Here is a 12,453-nt window from a genome sequence, read left to right as displayed (position 1 = left end):
TTGATAGCATGGGTTGCTTTCTAGATGAATATAATCTATGAAACTGTGGCAGTACTGAATGCTTTAGATGTGTTTCTCTGAAGTGTGTGGCTATACCAGTTTCCCATTATTTTAATGTACTTTCCTCTGTTAGAAATGTAGATGTTGTAACCATCTGTCAGTGGGAAAATTTCAGGTATTTCAGGGAACTCATACACTACATTCAAGAAAAATAAGGAAAAGAAATGTATATGGGACATGCAATTATCCAACAAATCCTGTTGTTTGAAGAAATAAGATGAAAAAACTGCTTATATGTTACATAAATGTGTAAAATTGTTGGTATTTGTAATAAAAAACATTATTAAAAAGTCAATGTACAGTGTAAAATAGAACTAATAATAATGAGGGGCGTTTGGATTCTGGTGGGTCCAGGATTATTGGTTTTATATACACAAACAGACTTTTCTCTTTCATCGAAAGCAGCACAAACATAAAAAAACTGTCAGAATAACATTTGGCAGTAACTTAACATACTGCAAAAATAAAATATAATGGAATACGTAGTAAAAACTCCATTGTTGAGGTTCCAAAAAGAAGTGAAGGTCTTTAGAAAGCCATGAACAAAAATCTTGACTCTTTATGTGTTCCTTTGAAACTTAAAATTCAAAAGATCCCACTTTTACTTTCATTATGATTGTGTTGATTCCGTTGTCAGAGGTAAAAGTATAGATGTTAAGGACAACGCTTGAAGGATCAAACATAATTTTTTGAAGAAGAGAAGAGCTGTAAAAACTCTTTGCTTAACTTAAAACTGCTGCAATGAATAATACATTCTGATTTACCAACCAACTCAACAGGTCATTCATCTTTCATCAGTTTCAGTTTGTACGAAAGCATCTGCAAGGCGTATGCTCCCATCATATTTATTTTCATCACATCAGTGCACATTGCTGAAATATCTTTATCTAAGTCATCGCCTCTGAGGTAGAGGACCGCCCTGAGGTTACATGATGGAATTCCTTGTTTTTTTTTTCCCTCGGTCTTTTTCTGTCTGCTTGTTTCTGAAATCCTCACTCGGGTCAGACTTGGCAAAGAACAAGAGTTCAGTGAATGTTTTAAGTTACTGTGAGCGTAGATTGCAGCCTGACCTCCATGTCTGAAGTATGTCCACAGAATTCATGCTCTAGCGACCCAACAGGACACCTCAATGAAAGTCGTAAGTCACCAGTAGGTTGTAGTAAATTGAAATGATGTATTCTCTAACATCAGCATTTCTGTTTCTATCTTTGAAGCTCACTTTTACAGGCCACATGATCTCATAAGCCACCTGCATTATAGCGCGATCTGAAAAAGCACTTACGTCCACATGTTGTATCTCTAAAAAGAGCACAACAGGGAGCCAGATGTTAAAATCATCTGCATAAATGGCCATAGGAAGTGTCATGCTGCACTCTGTTTTTGCCATTCCTTAAACTGGTGGAGAGGAGATGGCAGCAGTCAGATGAAGATCACAGACCAGTCATCTTTGAAATGAGGACATACCGCTGTGTGCTGCATAACCAACAACTTGTCAGATGGGTCAGAGATGGGCAGCACTTTTGGGAGAGAAAAAACAAGCCTGTGTACAGTGTATGTTCATGTTTGTTTACTCAGGCGTAAGGTCCGGATAGGAACTGACAAGAAGTCCAGTGGCATTCATTAAGACATCACACTGCAACTCATTCATGATCCCCACTGGACATACCTCAACATTAATAGCAATCTACACACAAGCTGGACAAATATGTCTGTCAAAGTTGATAAACCAGCCTTCTTAATTACATTTCCTCACTCTCACCCATTTTGCTGGCCTTCAACCCTGTGAGGGACCAGGGTGCAAATCAAGAGGACTCGCAGATGGATTCAAAATGGAGTTTCAATTCCACTCAAAACAATGACAAACATAATTAAAAAGTAAATTCTGGGCCCACAAAACAGGTCAAATGAACAGAACAGAACTTATCTAAGGGCATAACAACTAACTAACCCAGCAAACCAACTGCACTGATCCAACAAAACTCAAAACTGACCTGACAAATGGGAAAAAAAATTGGAACAGATATACTGGTTGATCAGATCTAATGAACACAAACACTAACACCTAAATCACAACTACAACAGTTTGTCTATTTAATCAAGGAATAATGTCAAACAAACCTAAAATACATGTAAATACCAAACACAAGTCAAATGAAGAATGCAATATTTCAATCTCATAACACTGGTCCCCCCCTTTAAGTGGCAGCCACTTGGTTTGGTCTGACACGCAGCTCTGGTATAAAAATCTGCCACTTCCCTGGTGCCATCTTTTGCTCAAATCCAGCCAGATAACCACAGCAGCAGCAGAAGATCGGATACCCCAACACTGGTAAAAACAACTTAAAAAACATCTACATCTTCGATTGACTGTTTTGGCTGGATGGTTGCAAGAGTGGCCCCATTTTCATCAGTATCTGAGGAGTAGTTTCCTAAAGGCAAGTGAAGCAAGCTTACGTTACTCTTTACTGAGTCTGGTTGAGTTTCAGTGTCCACAAGCTGTCAAACATAAAGAACCAAATGTATTAGAGGCCTTGTCTGTTAATTTTACAGTTGTCTGATTATGTGCTGTACTTTTTAGGATTAGGCAGAGCAGATGAAAAGCTAATTAAAAGTATTGAAAAACTTTCAGGGAACCTAATGTGCATTTAATGCTGTAAATGAGTTAAGAGCCTCTTAAACACAGCAGCATGGAAATAGTAAAACACGATAGGTGTTTTCCCGACATTAAGCAACAAAAGCCTTTGAACAGTGTTTCCATTTAATTGCTTGGATCACAAAGAGATGCGTGTCTCGCCATTTTCACAGTTGTGCAATTTGTGGGACTTGTACAACTGCTCTATTGTGATTCCTATACTTGGCTTTCACTTTGGAATTTTCTCATAAAGACTTGATATTTATAAACTTTAACACACCTTGGAAACTACGATGTGAAAAACAAAACTACATTGTTGTCACTGGAATTCCTTTATGGTTGATATACAACAAAAGAAAACAATATAAAAATCATCAGACAAAGCAGATGACAACTGTGGACTCCAGAACCTTCTCACTGTGATTTTTTTAAAAAAGCTGATTCAGCCTAAAAATGAAATTTATCCCAAATACCTGCAAATGTGAGCTGACTTGAAAAATTTCTTCCAATTTGTGAAAATGTCAAAGCAACAGCTATATTCAGTGGACCAGAGAAAACAAGTCTATTAAAATTAATATATTAAGATCAATCAATGCTTTGTGATGCTTGCAAAACAGTAGAAGACACGCCTAGGGGCATTTTAAGGAATTCTGTGTGTCTGTTTTCACCTGTGAACAAAGATTAAAAAAAAGATGGATGTAGCCCCCCTGACATCACTCATTAGTTCCAGGTTTCTAACTGACAAATCTCAAGCTTAGCATGCTGGCCATTGACATCCTGTTTTTTCAAACTGGATGTTCAGAGTGAGGGGAATATCTGACTGAAAAGCTGAAAACACTATCCACACCCATAAGGTCGTGACCTGTCAGTCACAATGCAGCCTCAACCCAAAACATGCCCTTCTTATTGTATGTTTTACTCTATATGGGACCAAACTTTACCAAGTGAACATCAGACAGACTGTACTGAAGCCTGTGACTGACAACATAAACTCATTACAATAATGTTTAGTGTGGCAATAAATCAAGTCACAACTCGAATCCTTTTCTCACTGACTTCTACACATTCTTCTTGCAACCGCAGGAAAGTCTATGAGCCGTTAGTCTGACTGACTCGATCTAGACTGTGGGTATAAGCCTGCAATTGGCCACACATTTTTCCCCCAGTTTTCTCCTTCCCTTCTACTATTTTTGGGTTTTCAAAATCCTCTTCAGTACAGGACACAAAAACAACCACAGAACATAAACCCAGTGTAAGCTTAAAACGGCCATGATATGTTTTTGCCACATCCTATTTTGCAGGTCATGAAAAGTATAAAAGTGAATTGTTATTAATTGCCATATTTTGGCATTTGTACCACTATTTATAATTAAGTTATGAAAATAAGACAGATAACCAGTGTTGGCTCCCATAGCTAATCTGGGCGTTTTGAGCATGCTAGTTGTGTGGTTATCTTACATACCAGTTAATCTTGCATACCCAGATTTATCTCCACAGCACTGTGTCACTGCTGGAGAATGGTCTGGCTGCACCTAATTATCATTCTGCTGCAGGGGTTTTAATAAGATGCAGCAAGGTGCCCTTGCAAACTTAGGGTCACGGGGGATTATTTAGATGGAATGTTTGCATCCAGGGAGGTGAGCACTCTTATTACAATGGATAATTCACTGAAGAAAAGAAACTCTCAACCCAACATGCCTTATTGTACAATCCAAATCTTTGTCAAAACTTCACAGTTTCAACATGTAGGTTGTCGCTTGAAGGTTATTGTTATTTCTGCTTGCAAAAGAGATATTGAAAACAGCATACATGCAGATAGTGGAAGCAGAGATGAAGGCTGCGTAAAATAAATGGCAGAAATGGCAAACTTAAACCCACACTCTACATTTGCTGAGTCAGACTAGTACAAGTCAGTTTTCTGATCTTACAATTGTGCTATTTCCGTGCATGTTTCAAAGATAAATGTTATATACCCCAGCTGAAACAAGCAATATTTTTGGCTGCACAAATCAATACACAAGACAAATTACTTAGACAAAAAGTGACTTCTTTGGTGACATTTACCTTAGATCACATTATCTACTAAATTAGTCTTAATTGTTTCCAGTGTGTACATGGTTATGTTAGGCAGGAAGTAAACCCAGTCTGAATATAGAAAAGCCCTGAAAGAGGCCAAAAAGGAAGACTCTACTCAGCTAAAAACTGCTTTTCAGAGTATAATAAAATCTGGCACCAGAATAGAACTAACCCTCATTCACAGGGTGCAACATTAATCGTGTTTCTTCATAAAGTGTAATTTAACAACCTAATTCAATAACCCAATAACACCTTCAGCCCTCTAGTGAAATTAATTTAGACTGTCTGCAAATGAAAACCAGAAACTTTAATTTAAACGAACTTTGAATAATAAAATTATAGATTTACAAGATGACAAAAATGCAATTTCCAGTGCTGCAAATGAAATTCCTCTAACCGCTCCTGTTGTCTGGAATGGAAAATATGCTCAGCTATAGGTGTAAGCAAACAATTGTGCTGCTTTTCAAATGCTGGCAAAAACACATGGATGTCGAAATCTCTCTTTGCAAAACCAGAGAACATAAATCATGCCGGGGGACATGGCGGTAACACAATTTCATCTAACGTCTCATTTGTCACCTTCTAATTTCTGCAATGTTGGCAGCTGAAACAGAAAAAAGTTCTCATGGAAAGATTTGTCTTGTTGCTCCAGTAACTGTATAGATGATAATACCTGATATGAGGCAGAACCACATGCAACATAATAGATGCACTGATATGAGTAAGTGCACAGGAAAGCAAGTGTGAAGTAAGAATTCTTTCAGGGGTCTGCTTGTTAAGTGTGAAGCCAATGCATCTATAAGCTATAAGGCATTCTGCAGTATCCACGATTGTGATGAGCGTGAAGATGGTATATGATCGCCACCATGTGGACAAATCTCATAACAGCTACTCGGAGTGGCTTTAAGCTTCTTAAAAGCACATACACTAAATCAATTTAATATGAGGTCATTGAAAGCCATACATTCGATAATTTACTCATATGACAATAAGACACATCCCACAGCAGGAGTTTGTGCAAACCAAAAATCCCCCCAATACGCTGCTCATTTTTTTATTTTCACATCCTGTAACCAGCTGAAGGAGACCCAGCGAAGCATGACGGGAATTGATTTTCCTGTATGCATATTTGCATTTCAACAGAACACTTGTGCATGAAAGCCATAGAGGGCGTTCAGCCCAGAAGGTTCCTATGAGTCACCAATGCAATACATCACCCACTGAGCCCTCATTCAGCACGCTGCTCACTATGCAGGGAACACTAGGACAATTTTTAACTTAATGTTGTGAGTTAAAGATGGGCTCTCACCTGCTGCTCAATGTCAAATACATCAGGGGTTAAAGCCTGTCGTGTGTGTGTGTGATTATATTACATATCACTGAAGGGCCCTTTTCATTCTAAAACAGAATTCATTTATCACAGAAAATGCTTCCAGACGTGATCACAGTTTTATATATATGTATGTGCATGTGTGCTTGTTTATATTCAAACAGATGACAAACTAAGGAAAAATCAACATAATAGGTCTTAGTAAGCTGTAGTGCCACCAGAACAGTTTCATGGAGGTTTCTAGGTGGTAGTTCCTACAGTGAACAACAGGATAAGTGCAGCCAGCATGAAAGCAATAGTTTTTTTTCTCCAATTCACCAAATGTGCACAAAATGTTTTTGAGCTGATCAACTGGTGACACATTGTCGATTTCTGTTGAGTTAATCTACGTCTTTGGATTTTTGACCACTGACTGTAAAACGCTACCTTAAAATGTAGCTTTATATAATTATTACATGATGCCAAACTAGAGATGAAAGCAGGCTGTTGGCCTGCAGGATGCTGGCATGTTGGCTTAAGGCCGCAACACGGCACTTTATTGTCTACAGTTCCACCATTTGTTGTCTCCATTTGACTCCATAGTTTGAGAGATCATCTGCTACTTGATGCACTGGATGGACATGTGAGGGTTGCCTTTAACATGTCCACCAACTTTGTTAGGTCTTGCAGGAAAGGTAGGGGGCGTTTGGGGAGGGGGGGTGTTTTCGGACTGTGGGAGGAAGCCAGAGTATTCGCAAACTCTATGCAGAAAGATCCCAGTCCAGGATGCAAACGCTTCTTCCCTTTTGTTGTCTTTCTGTGTTGCCCTGTGATAGACTGGTGACCCTACAGATGATAAGCAGTATAGAAAATGGGTTGATTACATGTTGTGTTTATATTTCTGTTCAATTCAATATAGAAGGAACAGCATTCTTCCAAGAGATGTTCCTCAGTTGGTGAATTGATGACTGGTTGGGGAGAGTGCTGTCTTACTTCCAAAATCTCCCAAAGGTGTCCAACTAGTTTGAGATCTGGTTTCATGAAACCATTCAGTAACCTGACGTGCCCCTGTGAATGTGGACACTATAATCCTGGAAGAGAACCTCCAGTACATAAATGCAAACTACATTGATTTGTATTAAATGAATTAGTAATGTTGTAATGGAAGAATTAATGATACCGAATGCAGATTGCATTACGGCTTTTAATAAATGACAAGCACATAAATAAGATCTGTAAGAGCTCCGATACAGACTAACTACAGTCCCATTTCTTGCTGAAAGGGCAACAGCTCAGCAGGGGTCCGTCTTTTTTCACTTTAAGGAAGGTTGCCGTTAGTTTCCAAGTCCCAGGAGGAAATTCTGGGATAAAAGAAGTCTGTTTTCCACAGATGTACCTGTATGTTTCTTTTAACCTTAACTTATACCAAAGCCTCATCTGGCCTGTTTAATGATGTCTGACCTGATCCGACATTATAAGAGGGTTCATATCTCCGCCTATGTCCAATTTTTTAATCTTATGACTCTAACACGGGAGTTGGATATGATTATAAATGAAACTGGCATTCAGGATCTTTCTGTTAGCCAGTTCTATGTGTCTTCCATTACAATAAGGGTAATTCTGGCTCAAGTCATCAGATGCCCCACACCTCACCATCTTCAGTATGACAGATTTTTATTTTTATTTTTATTTTTTTTTTAACAAAAAGTGGTGAGTATTGATTGAATTGACCATTGAGTTGTAAAATGGTCTAGATTTTGAGTTAAAAATTTCCAAAGAAGGTGGCATCATGTCTGTTTTTGGGCCATTTTCTTTGTGCCAATCTGTAGATCAAAGTTGGAAATGGTTTAACTTGAGAAATAATATAGTTAGAATCCTGAAATTCTGCAAGCTCCTTCATATGTAAATATGGTCTGCAATGTCGCAACCCTGCTTTGATATAATAATTCAAACTAGTTATATGATGGTGTATTAGGTCTGCTCCAATAATCTGTCAACCATAAAACCTTAATTTTTCACCTTAACAGGCAGATTTTTTTGTTTTCGTGACTGACACTAATGGGAGCTTCAAAAATGAAGAGTATGGTGCCAGTCAGAGGAATATTTTATGTGAAAAATATATATTCAAATTATGGTTTTCTGCATTTATGGCCAATATTAGGACAATCCTTGAGCAGATATGATGGGTAAAACCAAAAATGTGGTTACTGGTTACTAATTTTCCATTTCACAAGTTTCAAATCATTTTAAGGAAACGTACAACACTGGTGATCAAAAATATTTCACGTTTTACTTGGTAGCATACATATACACAGAAATCAGACAAATATGAGGTCACGTTGGAACTTTTTTTTTTTTTTTAATTGGTGAATTGATGTGGAATGAAGCTTATTTACAAGTGGTTTGATATTTATATGAATCAACGTGAAACTAGGCTATAGGACAGTGCATTTGAGCATCTTTGAGCTCCACGTTGGGAAAAAAAGATGACCCGAAACAGCGAGTGCTGAGAGACGCTGCGTGCCACGAGCGGAGCGGCTCTCACATTACGCACGACGTTAGGAGTTCCCTCGCTTCCCTCCACCGTGAAAACGCCCCTCGACCGTCCTCCCTAGCCCTTCCCGACTGCTAGCCATCCCTGCCGGCTTGTGCCTGTCTTGCCGTCCCAGCCTGCAGGCTTTTCCATCTCCCCGTGGCGCACAGAGAGACGGCGGGGGAGAGAAAGGAGGAAAAGGCGCTCCGGGGCGGTGGCGGCGTCCGTCTTCCAGATTTCCTGCGATCTCAATGAGCAGAATCTGGACTGAAGCCTGACACCGGGAAACCTGACAGGACAGGTAGGCTCCGCAGCCGGCTGTGTTTGTCTGGGAACAGGTGCATGCTGCATTTACCGGCTAGTGACATTGTGGGTGAAGGGAATGAAGAAGCGGCAGCCAGCCGGTGATGAGCGTCTTTTTTCTCTCTCTCTCTCTCTCCGCACAAATCGGCTGCGCGTTCTGCATGCTCCGCAATAAAAAGCCGCTTTTGTACCTCAAGTGTCATGGGCGGATGGAGAGGGGTGTTGCCACGGAGCTTTAACATGGCTGGGTTTAATAAGCTGCACAGAACGAGGGCATCCTTCTTTTTTTAATTTCGCGCACATCGAGGCCCAGCAGGCAGCAGGTGCACCTTTATGGTGGATCACATAGCGCCGGATCAGCTGCGTTTCTCGACACGTCCAGCTCACGTACGGATCGTTCAGACCATATTCTTGGACGTGCCAGTGTGTTCTCTGCTCTACGTGGAGCTATAGGGGCTAACAGCTGATGCTCAAGATAATGAGCTAATTGGAGGACGGAGTGTATTGTCGCGGGTGTGGCGCAGGGGGCAGGCGTGGGCGCATCCCAAGCTCTCCACAGTGTGGAAAGTGGGCCAGGAGGAGGAAACTTAACATATATCTCAATATATAAATGGGAGAAAAAGCATAAAGAACTGGCTTTAATACAACTTGTCAGACTACTTTCCTTGGAATGCATCTTGTAGAATATTTCTGTAGATTCTCCAGATCATGGAAACTGTAAGAGCTTCAGGAAAAAGCAGCCGGACTTCTCTTTTTGGTTCTTTGGGATATTTTTGCCTCACATTCAAGAAGCTTCTTCCATTCAGAAGTAACTGTAGAACCATAAAGAGAAGTCCAGTTGCTTTTTTTGGTTGAAGCTCATTAAAAAATTGATTAGGCAACAGGTTTAAGTAACTGCCTGGTCATGAAAATGTGCTCTTAAGAAATCTGCAGTGAGTTTGAAATTCGCCTTAAACTCTCAAAATGTTCTTAGAAAGTCCTGTAAACTTCTAGTAATGTTCTCAGCTGAAAGTTGCCCTTTAGTTCCAGAATGTTCTTATAGGCAGATTAAAGTTCTATAAAGACTTTTTCTAAAAAATGTCCTTCAACATTTTCCAAATGATCGTGCATTGAGAATATCCTCCCTTTGTTGCCGCCTAACAGTGTGGAAATGTTTTATAAAAGAACATTTTCAACAGCAGCATCCCTAAAACATAGCTGTCAGAAGGTCACATTACAGGAACATTTTATAAAATGCATGTAGTCATCCGAGGTTCTTGAAAACATTGTTTGAAAGCTTTTCTTTTGTTATCATGTGAAATAATCTGAAAGCATCCTTCAAATATCGTCTGAATGTTGAAACGTTCTGTCTTAGTTCACGTTCAACCTCAAAGGAACATTATTCAAATTTATAAATAGCCATAAAATGTTCTTTGAAGACTAAAGTAAAATGTTTTCTTTCAAATATTATTAGAACTTGTAGGTAATGTTGGTGAAAGATGCTTTCTGGGAGGCAAAAGGAAATACCTGTTTATGAAACAGGGTTTGAAATTTGCTCAGATAAGATGCAACTCTAAACTATAAGCCAGAGATAAAGCAGGGATGCTTCTTGGAGTTCCCAGAATGTTCTTCTGAAAGTCAGGATGAGACTTTTCTCTAAAAACATTCTTAAAACCTTAAAAATGTTGCCAGATGTAGCACTGATAATGTGCTTCCTTTGTTATCATGTATCATTGTGGGAACATTTTGTAGAAGAACATTCTTAACAGCAACATCCTCAGGCAAAATGTTCTACCTCTCTTAATATACTGCATTACAAAAATGCTTACAAAAACACATTCTGGCTTCTGAGGCCTCGATAACATCTTGAAAACATTTTTTGAATGTTGATATCATGGAACATAATCTGTCAACATCCTCAAACCTTCTCTGTACCTTCAAACGTTCTGTCTTAGTTTACTTTTAACCTCTCAGGAACATTGTTTGAAATGATAAATATCCTAAAAACCTTCTTTGAACATTATATTAAAATGTTTCCTTTCAAACCTTATTAGAACTAGTAGGTAATGTTAGCTAATGCTGTGGAAATGTTAACTGCTAGCTGGGTTGGTTTCACGTGTATTTCTCCTTCTGCTCCATCCACCTTGTTAGATTAAAATTAGACTTGGTGCAGATTAGACTTTCACACATACAGCAATCTGCAAGGAGTGAAACTATTACAGTTTTGGTGCATTGCTTTTGTAAATAGAACAGCTACGACAGCGAAACTTTGACAGGAAATGAGCGAAACTTTGACAGGAAACGAAATGAAAAATAGAGTTTACTCACAAATAACACAACTGCATCATTCAGCAAGTTTTATTTCAACACTTCCAGACAAGTCTGACTGTAAAAATTATCGTTTTCAGTAATGCAGCCTTCTGTTCACCCTCTTCCTCCTCAAACAGACTGTCAGTCCTGGTGTATCTGGCTCCCTCGCAGCCACACCACAGGCTACACTAACTTCCAGGCTCGGAATTTGCGGAGGCAGAGTCAGGGAGGGGGCAAATTAGATCTAAAATCCATCCATCTGTCCGTCCATGCCTCTGTCCCTCCATGCATCCTCCAATCTCGCTTTCCTTTCACCTGCTCCACTTTCAGCCTCCCTGGAGTTCATTATAATGGCACAACCACAGACAGTGCGGTCGCTCCTCTGCTGTGCCCCCGTTTGTTTGCTCAGATTAAAGGGCGAAGCACCTTTGTGTGGATGCATGTTCCATTAAACTCCAACAGGAGAAATTATTGAATACCTATTTTCTAAGATGTTGTCAAGGTGGTTCAAGGAAGTTCGCTGCAGGAAATAGAGTCACGAAATTACATGCTACATTTCCCCCCCGGAGAAATTTCCATCTTATCTGTAAAAAGGTAAAATGTTGCTGCAGACGTTCAGGAGGAATCCTCAGTTAAAACAGCGTGGGATTAGCAAAGTTACATGTCTGATGCACACGTGTAACCTGTGTAATCTGCCACCAATCGATGCATACTCCTGACATGTTGTGGATCAGCAGGATCAGCACCTTGTGTGTTGTGTACGTAAACCCTCGTTTAAGGCAGCACACTTTGATGCCGTTTTCCCTGGAGCCCTGTTTTAAGTCATCCTATGATCGATTGGTAATAGCTCATTGAAGCGGGGCCAGTGGTCCGCTCACAGCCAACCTGGAATTCTCCACAGGATAAACTCAATGTGCTTACAAGCGAGAGGAGCTTTCAAAGGCACATTAAAGATAACAGCACCTAATAAACTGCCAGTTTCACATTATCATCACAAATGACGCTGCACAATTCAGCAAAGATGTCACATTTTCTGGCAATTCCTTCCTTTAACAATGCCTTAAAGTTACGACACGGGGATGCTCTTGTTGTTGTACAGCGTACCACAAATGAGACATGGTCATAAGAGGCGAGTTTCAAATTAAAATCTAAAAATATGCCACATTTTCTGAGGGATATCGGTGCGATTGCTCATAACTACCAGATATTGCTTGAGAGGCTGTGGAGGTAATGAGTTTGCTTGAGGTAAAT

At 39.7% G+C, this 12,453-nt stretch overlaps 1 protein-coding gene across 6 annotated transcripts in view; it reads left to right on the top strand.

Moving 5' to 3' along the window:
- The first annotated feature begins 8,579 nt into the window (after window positions 1-8,579).
- The window catches only part of si:dkey-178k16.1 (band 4.1-like protein 1), a 59,926-nt gene continuing 56,052 nt past the window's right edge, over window positions 8,580-12,453 (top strand). For 4 of the 6 annotated variants that reach the window (XM_055012687.1, XM_055012685.1, XM_055012684.1 and 1 more), the window contains exon 1: window positions 8,581-8,911. The gene's annotated coding sequence lies outside the window, so the exon portion shown is untranslated. Of the gene's footprint in view, window positions 8,912-12,453 lie in introns of all 6 variants that reach the window. The other 2 variants (XM_055012686.1, XM_023266961.3) reach the window with 2 other exon arrangements.

This window comes from Amphiprion ocellaris, chromosome 8 (assembly GCF_022539595.1).
Source record: "Amphiprion ocellaris isolate individual 3 ecotype Okinawa chromosome 8, ASM2253959v1, whole genome shotgun sequence".
In the NCBI taxonomy this organism is placed as follows: Eukaryota; Metazoa; Chordata; class Actinopteri; family Pomacentridae; genus Amphiprion; species Amphiprion ocellaris.
Note: the sequence above shows the minus strand (reverse complement) of the source record. Positions and strands in the feature narration are given on the sequence as shown.